General features: G+C 45.0%; 1 long non-coding RNA gene across 2 annotated transcripts in view; it reads left to right on the top strand.

Annotated features, from left to right (window-relative positions):
* LOC141742117 (uncharacterized) overlaps positions 1–9,345 on the top strand; it is a 67,970-nt gene extending 58,625 nt beyond the window's left edge. The window contains exon 3 of one of the 2 annotated variants that reach the window (XR_012586596.1): positions 9,075–9,345. This is a non-coding gene — a long non-coding RNA (uncharacterized LOC141742117). Of the gene's footprint in view, positions 1–5,176; positions 5,512–9,074 lie in introns of those variants that run through there. The other variant, XR_012586595.1, reaches the window with a different exon arrangement.
* The last annotated feature ends 4,267 nt before the right edge of the window (positions 9,346–13,612 follow it).

Raw genomic sequence — 13,612 nt, 5'->3', positions numbered from 1 at the left:
ACCAGATCTCTAAGGAAATGGGATGTCTGTGAAAAAGCTGTTCTTCCCCAGTTAATAAATGTTGAATCTTCTGGACATTTCAGCCAAAGTTGACAAGGAGAAGGATCAAATGTTGACTTCTGGGAAAGCGTGTGTTGTGAGCTTACTCTTACATATTAGTGTTCCTCTGCTTACAGCTTGGCTTGATCTTAATTCTCTTCTTTTTCCTTTCTGAGATCCTGTACTGCACAACCCGCTGCCAAAATAATGTTTTATAGTTTTGTGCTGAAGGCAAAAACTAGCCTTTACTTAAAAAAAAAAACACCAAAATTCAGTGCCAGCCTTTATAAGGCTCAATTTAATGCCCCCAGTTGTGCCCTTTCCCAGCAGCAGACCTACCTGCATGTTGGTGGATTTTCCAGAAAATCTTTTTCGGTAGCCAGCTGTTACTTGGTAGTGTTTAGAAACTTTTTTTCTCTTTCAACAATGCGATAGCACTGTCAACAAGAAAATTCTGAGAGTCATGCTTGATGTAATGTCTTCCAACTGTTGTATGTAAAAATATTTTATCATCTCTTTCTCCCTAGAACAGTGCAGTGATTTGTAATACATTCAGATTTTTTATTATCCTTTTTTTTTTTTTCAGAATGTGTTTCAGCTCCAGATTAAGCCCCTGAGAATAAAATATAATAGAATCATAGAATCACAGAATGGTTTGAGTGGGAAGGGACCTTTAAGGGCCATCTAGTCCAACCCCCCTGTCATGAGCAGGGACATCTTCAAGTAGATCAGGTTGCTCAGAGCCCCGTCCAACCTGGCCTGGAATGTTTCCAGGGATGGGGAATAAACCCAGTGTGAGGCAAACTGCAACAGTAGATCTAGAAAAGAATAGATTTTACTTGGTTGCTTGTGTTCATGATTTCAGCAGAGCCCAAATAAGTTTGTATCATGGTCAACATAAGTCTAGAACAAAATGCAGCCGCAGATTTTGGCTTTGACCAAGCCAAAACCCGATCAGAGCTCAGTAAAAGAAGAAATAGCAGACTGAGAAGTATTAAAGGCAGTAATGGTCCAAAACCAGTCTCAGTGAGATCCCCCTGCAGTAAGAAAAGTTTTATGTCAGGGATGAATTTGACCTCGTGAGCTTACGTAGACGCTCCTTGTCTGGAGCGAGTTTGGGAAGTGGTGCGGAGCGAGTGCTCGCCGGCGCTCCCCACCGCGGCCAGATTGGATGCAAATACAAGCAGCAGGCGGCCGTCCCATTTCTTGCTGGCTGTCGAAGTATTATCTCTGCTCGAGTGAGAAGCACTTCCTTCTTGTCATCAGCATATTTAGGGCATAGGCAGTGGGCGTACAGTCAGAAAGGTTTGCTAATGTGTTGCTGTTGGTGAGTCATTAACGTTACCAGCAGCATCCCCTCAATCAATGCGGAATGGTGTTTCAAAGGAACCTAAAAATTAAGGTGCCCGAGTCCTCCTGACACTGTAGGAAGCAGGTGCCAGTTCCCTGGCCTCCTCCGGCCCCCTCCAGTGTCGCCAAATGCCTGTTCAGACTCATAACAGCTTTCCCATGTACGGAGTTTGCTTTCAGTCTCTGTTTACACCTTTGTGAAAAGTGGTGTAAATAAACTGTTAGACTAATACATACTTGGCGTTCGTTTTATTAGAAGCAACCAAATAAATGGATACCCAGAATCAAGGCAAATTGATTTGCTACTGTAATTCATACGGACCAAGAGATATTGTTTTGAAAATTTAAAATTCATTGAAATCCCTACAGTACTGGCAAATCATTTGTTTTCTTATTAATGAATATTGTTTACGCTGTTAGTATCAGAGCTCTAAATGAACAAAACCACTTACAAAGAACAGCGTGAAATGCGCATGATTTAAATGCTGGTGTTGGGAGGTAATGGAAAGCTTGTCCCGGGCTCATAGAAAACAAAAGAGTCTCCCTTGGTTTCTGTAAGCTTTGGATCAGGACCCAGCTGCACAGCTTTTATTGTTGTGGAATTTCATTCCTGATTAACAGGTGTACATTTATGGGCTCCCACTGTTTCGTGGAATATATTGCAGTGTTGTATAGAAGCTGTAATCATGTTATATTGTAATCAACAAATGTTAATCAGGCAACTCTTAGTTTTACAGGTCCAAAATGAATTCTATGTCTCATAGCGTCTTTACAAAAACAGTTGGGGTGACCTTTAAATCTTTAACAGCAACACAAAGAAGGTCTGTGGCATTTAAAGCTTTTCTCCAGTGGCTGACCCATCAACAATAAAAGTCAGAATAAAGCAGAGGTCCCACCCCTCTCCTTGTGCGCTGGTGCCATTGCATGGTGGGTCATCTCACGGGGGTCTGACTGCCCCAGTCTCGTGAGATGGCCACGTACTGAGCTGTACCCGAGGACTGGTGCGAAGCACTTGGTGAAGAACTCACGGGCACTCCATGCTGCACCACTGCAGCTTCAGCGCTTTGGTCATGAGAAAGGGACATTGGAGCAGAGCGGGGTGGCGTAAAGAGGATGCCAGGTATTGGGTTCCTTCACCAATGGTTTCTAGAGAATTGTATGGTTCTCTTTGTGGTATTTTGTGTAAGGTGGGTACACCCAAGAAAACTCCTCTCGGTGGTCTGTCAAAGAATGACTTTTCTCCTACAAGGACCAGAGGTGAGGATTCTCATCTCCTGGTGTTATTCCTGTAGCCGACAGCTCTTCATCCTGCTTCTTTGCTGGTGTAGGGCTCCTGCTGTTGTGATTGTTGTGTCGTGATAATGCCCTGGTCCCTGGCGGTTAAGCAGGCTGTGTTTGCTCTGTGGAATTTGGTAATCATCGTCTGTCCTGGACGTGTGGCTGCTGTAATCTGATGGCCTCAATACCTTTCAGTCCAAAACAAAACGGGTGTTTTTTTTTCCCCCAATGCTGTACATTCATTATTCATAGCACCCCAGACTGCAGCCTGTACGGAAACTGAAGCGTGACAGTTTCACACACTTGCTGTAATTGTGCTTTACTTTCACCAGAAACCTTAGTGTAAGGTGAACAGGCACTGATCGGGCAGAGGGATCTAGACAGATCTAGGCAACATTAATATGTGAACTAATTTATGCTAAGGTTTAAAGGGTGTCTTTCATCTTGCATGAAGAAGTCATAAGGTCCATGACAAGGAGAAGGGGAACACAATGTGGTAATTGGACTGCAGTAATTGGATTAGGTAACTGGTGGCCTGGCCAGCCGGACTCCTGCTCATACAGATCACACACAAAGGAGCCAAACTGAGCCGAGACAAAAGATCAGTCTTCCACAGTTAATGAGTAAGGAGACATAAAAAGTTCAGTTTCCTAAGTGCATCTATTAAAAAAGTTCAAATGAGAGCTGCACAGTTGGATGGAAGTGTAAAAGTATTGTAGAGCTTTTGTGTTGACCCTGCAGATGGATAGCACTAAGAGCTACAGCTCTTTGGAAAAAAGTTTGGAAGAGTATATCCTGTCAGAAAGGGCATTACCTGTAAATGGAAAAAGTTTCTGAGAATTCTCTGACTGTCAAAGGATCCCGCTTCGCTCCAAAAATGGCAAAATGTTTTTCGTTTGGAAATGACTTCTTATACGGAGTGACACAATAAGAAAGACACCACTGTTTCAGTATTGTCACAGTGAGATGTCTTCCTTGATGCCAAATGTGTTAAATCTTTAGGTCTTGAAAGGTCTGGACAGGTGTAGGTTTGTGGCAGGTTGTAACAAATGGCAAATCTCCCTCAAGAAGCAGAATTTTCATCCTCTGTAGCACTGATTATCACGTCCACGTCTACGCCACCATCTCTGCTCATATGTATCCCTTTCCAACATCAACTCGTTTGTCAACAGGGAGTTTGGGCAAAGAGAACAAGGGACTTGCTCGGGATGACCCTGCTCGTGTTTTCAAGGCTTGCTTTGCAATCGTAACAGCTGAAGCCAAGTTTTTATTTGTCAGCTTGATGTTCAAGGTTGCTTTTCGTTGTTCAAGGTTGCCTTGAGGTTCCATTAGCATAGTTTACGTAGCACCGTCAGCATCAAGTCACATCTGTCTGATGTGAGGGAGATACCATTAAACTAAACAGCCTAGCAGGAAAGGTTGCCTGTGCTTCGGGAAGTGAGCAGGTGCGTATGGGGAGCACTAGTTACTTAGTGCAGCTGATTTACTGCCTGATTCAAGTCAAGGAACAAAAAGGTCACAGAAATGAGAAAGTGCTCCATCTGTTTTTATTATTCTCCAAGTCCAGTGCTGTGCTTTGTCGTGTTAAATTATATGCAGCAAGCCCCTGACAAAGGAGATAAAACAATTCATTTGCCATTTGAGGTAGACTGTTTTTGTTGTAAACAGTTTGATGGGCTGACATTGACGGTTTTCCTGAATTTAAATCTTAGAGGCACCCTGAGGTTTTCTCAACATGACTCCATTACTGAACCTGAATTTTAAGTAGAACCCGTTTATGTGACAGTTGCCATTGAACGGTGTCATGGGGAGGGGCGGAAGCTCCGAAATGTCAAGTTGTCCCTAGGAAAGGCTCTGAACGACAGATAACATGGGACTGCAGATGCTTCCCGAGTCAGGACCCACCGGAGACCCACCACAGCCAGGAGGTGCCCACAGAAGCAGATGTCCACTGTGCTGGCCTGTCTCTGCCTCCGCCCCAGATTTTCGCTTTTGGAAAACGTTTAAAGTTCACATAAATTATTCTTTTGGCAAAGGCTGACTAACCCCCGGCCCGGGGAGATATGCTTGAATCAGTATGGCGATGGAAGAGAATAATCCAGATGCAACGGTGTTGTGCATCCTGCAGGCACCTGGTTGGAGAGCGACAGAGGTAAAAGGGAAATGATGGCCACACGTTCTTCAGAACGTGCTGCCTGGCCACCTACTGTCGCTTTGCTCCCCAACGTCCCCTTGCTGACCCCAGGCCCTCACCCACGTCCCCTCCCAGGGAGCAAGAGACAGTGCAAGGTCCCAGCCGGTTCACAGAGCCCCGGGTACTGATTAGCTGGCCTGTGTTGTGCTAATTGGCCTTTTGGCAGCCACCAATATAACAAGCGAGTTTTTCCTGCATTTGCCTCCATCTGGGCACCACTTTTGAGCTCTTTCTTCTTCAGTCGCTGATTTTCACCAAAGGCGTATGGACTTTTTTGTACCTTTGATCCTCCTATTGCCCCTTTGTGTTTTGTAGGACTGAGTCAGAAGCAGGGGGCTGGCAGATGGCAGCAGCCAGGCTACACGAGCCTCCTCCCCTCAGAAAGTCTATCAATGGGAGCGGAACACGCACAGCAGGAGAGAAAACCTGCTCGGGTGGTGCTGGGACTGTCCCCTGCGGGGCAGAGGGACCGCTCAAAGCCGGGCCGCAGAAAAAGCACGTCCGGAGCGTGTCTGGGTGCAGCTCCCCATGGTCTCTCTTTTTCTTTGATTTTCCCTTTCATTTTTCACTTGTCCGGTGAGCCAAGAGAATAAAGCGCAACGTGAAGAATGGGATAACGCCCTTACCGAAACTTTTCCAGACTTTGCTACTTAAATAAATAACCAAATGTTAATAATATCCTGCCCCGAAATCTCATTTTTTGGTATGAACAACTTTTACTGAAAAAATGAGAAACCAGAAAATATGATCAGATCTGCTAGCTGACATCCCTCATCAACAAGCTTCATATTTTTCTTTCTTCTTAGCATCCCGTTTGCTTTCTGCCCTTCCCCTTCACCTCCATCTACTCCTGTCTCACATTTTCACCGAACAGATCACCCCGTTGCTCCCCCCGGCTCCCCCGCCGTGCCGTGCACAGGGACGGGGGACACAGTCCCATCTCCTGTGTGTAACGCTTGTGCCGGAGCGTTGCTGTCAGTGGAGGTCACCTTGGTCCTCGGGGTACCACGTCCTGGCTTATGAGCCTACGACTGTGCCCTGTGTGTCTTGATGAGTGTGAAGCCCATGGGTTGAGCAGGGCTACAGTGTCCCGGAGAGCCATGGGACAGACCAGCAGATGGATTTGTGAGCTCTTGGCCGTCTCCACCGATGCTTTGCAGGAGGTGACCCCGCAAGCGTTGCAGCTCCAGGAGGAGCTCCACCAGTGACAACATGGCCATGTCTGACTGCCTGTTCCACTCGGTGCGCCCGGAGTTAACAGTTTACATCTGAACAGTTACGGTTCTCAGTTAATAATAATATTCTTCTCCCAGAGATGCCATTTTCATCTGGTTTCTCTCCTCGCTCTCCCCAGCCTTGCTGATGGCCTGTCATCCTCTTCTGCGATGGAAGTTGTTACCACGACTGTTTGCAATTTTCATCCCGTGAGACTCTGTCCCGCACTGGCCTAATACATAGTTCATCTCTCTTATCTCTGGCTGTGACATATAAGCCGGCTCCCTCTCTGATGAGAGTGGTGCATTTTAACCAGTCTTTGTAACCAGTCGTTCAGCCCTACTTATTTTTGAGATCTAGATGTGCTTCAGTTAAATCCATCATGTCACAGGCATTCTTGGCTGAGCAGTCAACCCTGTCTTCACCTCCATACCCATCTCCTTACTGATCCTTTTGGTCCTTAAAATGTGTTCTCCCATGTAGCCTCCTGTGAAAGCTTTCCTCTCTGATTCAAGTTTCCGTTCTTTCCTACTGAGGACTGTTTCATTTTACTGACTCCCATGGAAATAATTTTGAGTGCTCAGTGGCCACCACGGCCGCTGCGTTACGTGTACTGTTATGTACAGGCTGCCCAGAGAAGCCATGGCTGCCCCATCCCTGGAGGTGTTCAAGGCCAGGTTGGACGCACTTGGAGCAACCTGGGCTGGTGGGAGGTGTCCCTGCCCAGGGCAGGGGGTGGAATGGGATGATCTTTACGGTCCCTTCCAAACCAAACCATTTTGTGATTCTATAAGGCGGGGGATCAGTCTAATGTGAAGCTGCAAACGTTCGGCTGCAAGTGTTGGCTGATTAAGCACACCGAAGTTTTGCAGAGTTTTGTCTTGGTGAAAGCAGAGATTTGAGTCGCATACCTCCCTTGACTCACCAGTCTCGCTGAGCTGTAGGAAGGGCCTTCAGCTTTGCTTCACAGAAAGCCCATTCCACCCTCCTCTGTGGGTTTCCCACCATCAGCAGCCAGTTTCTCTCAGCTCCCACTTCCCTGGACATTTAGCTGTCCTTCTTTCACCTTTTCACCTTTTAGTTGCAGTTCCTTCTCCTGTATCACTGCAGCCATTTCTTTCCTGAGTTTCGCCAAGTACTCTTGGGGATGATAGATTTTCGCGTTATGTATTCTTATAGGTCTCCATGTAGCAGATTAACATCTGACAAGTCTCTCTGTGGGTAACTCTCATTTCAGATAATTGGCAAAGATTTATCTTTAAAGGTGTCTTGCTACTGATTTGGATGCTTTTTGAATTGAGTTCTCAGATAAGAAGTGATCATCCTGCTGCATACTGCTTGGAGAGGAGTCCCAGTATCTGCTTTACCAAGGTTAAAGCTTCGTAAAGTCTGTAACCTTTGTTTTTTGATCCAGCTACAGTATTTACAGTATGTAACAGTATCGTAAGACTCTATTTTTGTTTTGATCCAAAGAGATAATAAATGTCCTCAAACAGTATTTCAAAATAATAGAATTGATTACAAAAACCTTGAAGTTGGTATAGGATCTGTGAATATGCATGTGCCTCTTTGTCATTGAGTACGTTGTGAAGTTTAAATAAATGTTATAGCTTCTTATTAGACAGCTTTTGCTTCCTCGGATTAATACCGTAGATAATGTAGGTATATATATGTATTTAAAATTGACAGGACATTTATTTCTCTTTGCGCTGGCAGAAATCCATTAGAAGTAAACAAATTCTTTACCCTTATCAGGGCGCTTTGTGTTGTCTGGGTTTGGAGATAAAGCTGCGCCGTTCTATCACGGCGCGCGGGCGCATTGCGAGCAGTGTGAAAGGGAGATCGCGCCGCATAATGCAGTTACAGTTGGCTGCAGTGACTGGAAATTTGTCTGAAACTCGTGTTGCATGATAGGTTGTGGTTCGTCTTTTCTTTTATACTTTTCCTTCGTGCGTCTGTGAAAGAGCCGCAGTTTTCTGAGCGCTGGAGCTCTTCTGGCTTTGTCACAGACGCAGCGGAGGTCGGAGGGTTGTGCTCAGCAGCCAGTCACGCGGGGACCAGGCTCTTAATTAGTGCACACTCTGCCGCCGGAGTCGCTGCTGCTGCAGCCCCTTGGAACTGCTCTGGCTATATTTGGGGATAAACCCAAATTAGACTTCCAACGCTCAGAGATTTCCCCCATAGTCCTGCAGTCAATTTGCTTTCCTTATCTCACCAAGTGAATGTGATCTTCTTTTCAAATCCACTGAGAGATGCTACCCTCTGTTAAATTGCTTCCCTCGGTCTGCCTGTTGTGCAGATGCCTTACCACGCGATACAGGGTACAATAAAATGACTTTCAAGATAAAATATTTATGCACAGGCAGGGCGCAGTGGTCATCGGAGAGCAGAAGAAAAAAATGACATTTGTAGAGGGGAAGAGAACCAGCGCACAGCGAGGACTTTCTTTCTAGCATCCACAAAACCTGCAAATTTATCCAGAGGTCTCATAGATGGGAATGATTTGCACAGTAGTTGTACATTTATTTCCGCTTAGCTTCTGGCATCATCTAGTGTCATCGTTCACCAGGGAGTCTATAAGTATCAGTCAATCTTGTCATTTTGTGTTAGGAAAAGAGCTCAGCTCTAAAACAATTCCTCATGCACTGCTCAAAAAAAAAGAAAAGCCCAAACCAATGCTAACTGGTGAGCAAGCTCCGAGAGGACAGGAGCGATCCTGGGGTACAGGAGTGTCGCAGCACCAACAGTTGTGGTGTACTCTGGGGTGGACATGTCCAGTGGGTGGGAAATGATGAAGCGTGGAGTGGTCTGTCGTCTCGAGGGGAACAGGGCTGGGAGGTATCAGCTGGAATGAAAGAGAGGTTAGGAAGAAGGGTTTGAGACCTCCGAAAGAGGAGGGTTTTCTGGCTCGGAGAAGGTGGTACCAGCTGAGGCAGGAAAGGCAGCGTACAGGGGGTTTGCAACCCACGAGCTCAACAGCCATTCTGCGTCCATGCAGGTTGTGGAGCAGTGAGACCGCGATTCCTTTGAAATCTCTGGTCCTCACCAGTAACAGCCGTCCTCCCCACTGACTGCCTCGGACCAGAGAAAGAGGTATATCTTCTTTTTTTTTCTTTTCTGTTTTTGAATTTACTGATAACTCGTTGATTACTGTTGACATGGATGAGTTATTTTTAACTCTTAATGAATTAGCTAATTTGGTAGTTATTAACAGTTAACAAATTACATTCCATAGTTGCGAAACCCTCAGAAGCCCTTCAGGAAATAAATTCCTCACAGAATATGAACTGCGGACTTACTGAAAGAAGTAATTACACACTAAGCTAATTATTGGCTTTGGCCTGTGTTTGAAAAATTATGTCCAGACCATTATATGAAGACAGTGGTGGCTCGCAAGGGCTCACAGCAGAAAATCTCCTAGGGGTAGTGCGGTCCCCTCTTGGGTCTGAAGTGTGCGTTTGATGCAGGCTGTAGCAGAATGATGCCATGAGCCAGCTATTCGGATGACGTACATTGGCATCGGCTACTTCTGCTAAGACAGTTGATTTCCATGTCTTTCCTCCTCAGAGTGGTTATTGTCAGCTGCCATGGCTCCCCAGGTGACTAAACCCCAGAATTCCCAAACCACTTCGAGCTCAGTGGTTTGGGATGCAAACACAGAAGCAGCTAAAACGCTGACAGTTTGAGAGCTGCATCGCCAGGGTAATGACAAAAATGAGACATTTATCTTAGGAGCAGAACGCATCTTAGCTCTGTTAGGGCAGCTACATAGCAGCCTCAAGGAGCTTCTGGCATGGCTTGTTCCCCACCAGTTGTCCTCCCATCTCCTTCTGCTTCCCGAACTCCAGGGAACTGTCATCCTCCTTTCGTGCAGCCCCAGGGTCTCTGTGAATCCCATGTCTGCCGTCCCTTCCCCGCTTGCCTCTTCCCTTCTCACTTGCCTCTTACAGCTCACTGACTCTTGGACCATCTCTCATGTCCTTGTTTAATCCTCACTTACTCGCGAACTTACCCCGTTTCTTCTTCCCAGCTCTCTGATGCACTTTGTAGAATCATTCCTCAGTTTCTCTCTTCTTTGGGAGTTCCTGGTTTTCTTAATTGTTATTAAGGACCTTTAGTTATTCTTTCGCTTTCAGATGTATATTTCTCCCAAACCTCTTCTTTCCATTATACTCCTGACTGTGCATGAGCCTCCAGCCCCTGGATCTGCGGAGCAGGAGGAAGGTGGAGCTGAGACTGGCTTGCAGCACCTGGCACCATTTCCAGCGAATTCAGCTTTTCTGTTTTTCTGCTTTCCATTGAATTCTGTAATCTTGGGCCCCTGAAGACTTGGAAAATTACCTGAAGTTTTTGAATGAGTGACAGCAAAACAGACAAATGGGAAATTACGGTGTTTAGTAGGAGACCTTGCTTCGCTTGATCTGCAAGAGTTAGGAAAAATTCACATAGAAGAAACTGCCTCTGTGTTCAGAAAATAGCCTCCAGTGAGTTTACTCCAAATAACTAGGGTCCATAAGACAATTTTCAATCCCCGTATCAGAGGTGATGTACGGAATATGAAAGAAACAAGGCATCACAGTATTTGTCTTTTATTTTTAAGAGTATAATAAAAGATATATGACATTCATGGTCAATAGGAGGAAACTTCAAGGCTGTTTAATTTGTCAGAGCCCTAAAGAATATGAGCAGAGTCACGGCCTGGGCTGTGGCGTAGCAGGGTGCAAGTGCTTCCCCCTGTAATGGAAAAGAACAAACGTTAACGTGTCGGTATCTCAATTCCAAATTGTAATTGTAGTGGTATGTGATGTAGCCTAACTGGCAGGTGAGGAATAAATGCTTCAGACCTATGTTCCTTCATGCATGAAAATTTAAGAAACTGATGGGTGAGAGTCATTGTGAGCTGTCAGGAGCCGGCGCACGTGGCAGACGGAGTGTGTGCGCGGGCTGGGGCAGGCAGCAGCTCTGTCGGAAGGGACGCACCATAATGGAAAATCACAGAATTCCCTCTCAGCCGGTTCAAACAAATACGATCTTGTTTTACACTCCAGTGCCTTCAATTGCCTAAGAGAACAGCATTTTTTAACATCTAATTTGAATCATCTGACCTACCGTTGTGCAGCTTTATGTAGTTTTACTGAGCAAAAAATTAAGTAATCAGTAATGTTTCAGGCTGGTGGTGTGGTATTGCATACTTAAGTTTGGTATGATAATGTTCCTTTTTCCCAATATGGGATTTTCAGCTGAATACTTGATAAAGCCCGTTGAGATATTAAGTTGATGGAGAACTTCAATATCTGAAAGTTCTCATCTCCAAGTATTGAGTGTATGTTTCTTCAGTCTCTTGTAGTGTGCTGTGGGACGAGTGCCCTTGTGTTATTCAACGGCAAAGTCTGAAATATATGTACGTGTTTCTCCAACAAATAGAGCAATCTGATGGCGGTTGCTTAAACTTTAATGCGCGGTTCATGATAGACAACAGAATTCTCCTCCTGAGGCCTCAAAGCTTCATTCGCCCTTGTCAAATTCTGCATCCCAGTGACATGAATGAATGGGCGACCAAATTCAGCTCCCTCTGAAGAAACCCTGCAAGTCACGAATTGTCTGAATCCTTAATGATTTATCTAATAACAAAGAGATTATTTGGTTGGCAGGGAATGATTCTGTCACTGATAAAGGGAAAACAACTCTCACAGCCCATGAAACATTAAAAAAAAAAAACCAGAAAAAAAATCAGTTAAAAAGTTCATGAGAAAAGTAAAATATTTTCCATTTTCCACTGCAACTTTTTTAAAAGAAGCAGCATTTTTTCATGGGTTTCTTTTCACTGAAAACGTTCTTTAAAAGTGTGAGCAGTTGTTAAAATGACATATCACAAGAACGAATTGCTTGTGAAGAAATGTGAGCCTAAAGAGGAGCATGGAAGGTGGGGATAGAAAAAGGAGAAATAAATTGCCCTATTCATTACTTTTCTTGACACTTTTTTCTACTTCCATCCTAATTGCAGTCAGTGAAATGCAGTTATCCTGTGTCGACAGCTCTGTGCAGAAGCTCTTCAAGGAAGTCTCCACCTCTCCAGGAGAATCATTAGGCTCATGGGACAAGCATTTACCTTTTGGGTCCATATTTAACTATGAATATTTGAAACACAGAGACCAACAGCTTCATATAGATCCTGGCGTTGCAGCAGAAACGCAGGGAATTGCTTCGCTAGTATCTCGGTGTGGTGATTTTTTTGAAATTAATAAAAAAGGCTTGCTGAATCTCCATCCTTTATAGGAGCTGTGGCGGAAAGACACAAAATCTCTCACTGGAGTAGTGATACAGAGACTCCAAAATAAGATACTCCATTTCTAAGTCTAGTCCTAGGTCCCTTCCAACCTAGACCATTCTATGATTCTATATAGGTTGAAAAAACCCCAGTGAAAAGCAGCTCAGTTGCAGGTGAAGGCGTTGGAAAGGTGAGCTCCTAAAGGGGCTTTGGGAACCTCAGTACGTTTGTGATTTTTGGCTTTGGTTTCCAACATGTTTAGATGAAAGTCGTCAGCTCACACGGTGCCAGTGCGAAACCAGCAGGTCGGGAGAAAGCAGCCCAGGATGTGCTTTATCTGATTTGTTCATGAAGAGCTTGTTCGTGCCCGTACAGAAATTGCATTCACGCTGACCCGGCAGTGCCCACCCCGGCACACGTGGACCGGTTCTTGCACGTGTGTTTTGGCGTTCTTCAGTTTTCCTTGTGTAGACAATGCCTGCAGGGACTACAGTAGTCAGGTTTGTAAAGGTGTTGAAGCACGTCGTATTTCAAATGTAAAAATAATGGTTGGTAGCGCTCTGCTTCCATTGAAGCATGTGCCCAGTGTGTTCAGAGCAGGAAAATTGCCAATGTACGCTGCGAGCCATTGAAAAAATCACCCCAAAATTGGGCAGTGACGTTATGTGTTTAATAACTTTCTAATACTCTATATAAGATTTTCTTCTGGTCCATGTCACTGCTGATGAGAAAAATGCCCTGCAGCTCGTTATTACATTCCTGCTCTCCGTCTCATTTTCCAGGGAGAAGGGCTACTTTTGCTGACCTTCTTTTCACCGGGATTTCAGCGGCGGGCACGGTGGTTCTGAATTGAAAGGATATAGCCAAGGCATGTAGCACGCTGTAGTCTTGCGGAATTTCTCCCCGGGGGCTTGAACTGAGTCCCAAGATTTGCAGCTGGTGCTTTTAATGAATCAAAAAATGCAAAGTAAAAGCCACCCTCAACTTCTGAGCACTCCCTTGGTTCATTCCGACATGGTGGAAAGCAACAGGTTTTTCTTGTGTCTTTTATGCAAAACTCGAGATCATGCGTGTTTAGGCTGCTCTGCAGCCACCCGTTAAGAGTAGTATCTGATTAGCCCACGTTGCCTTGAAAGGTTTATTTGGATTAAGAAAGCTCCTAGCAAATACAGTCTGACAGTTACTTTATAACCATGATAATTTCCAGGGATTTAGCATTGTGATTTTGGCTTCCTATTGTTTTGTTCAACACCCCCTTCATCAAGAGC

Source organism: Larus michahellis, chromosome 4 (assembly GCF_964199755.1).
Source record: "Larus michahellis chromosome 4, bLarMic1.1, whole genome shotgun sequence".
Classification (NCBI taxonomy): Eukaryota; Metazoa; Chordata; class Aves; order Charadriiformes; family Laridae; genus Larus; species Larus michahellis.
This window is presented reverse-complemented; position numbering and strand designations above follow the sequence as displayed.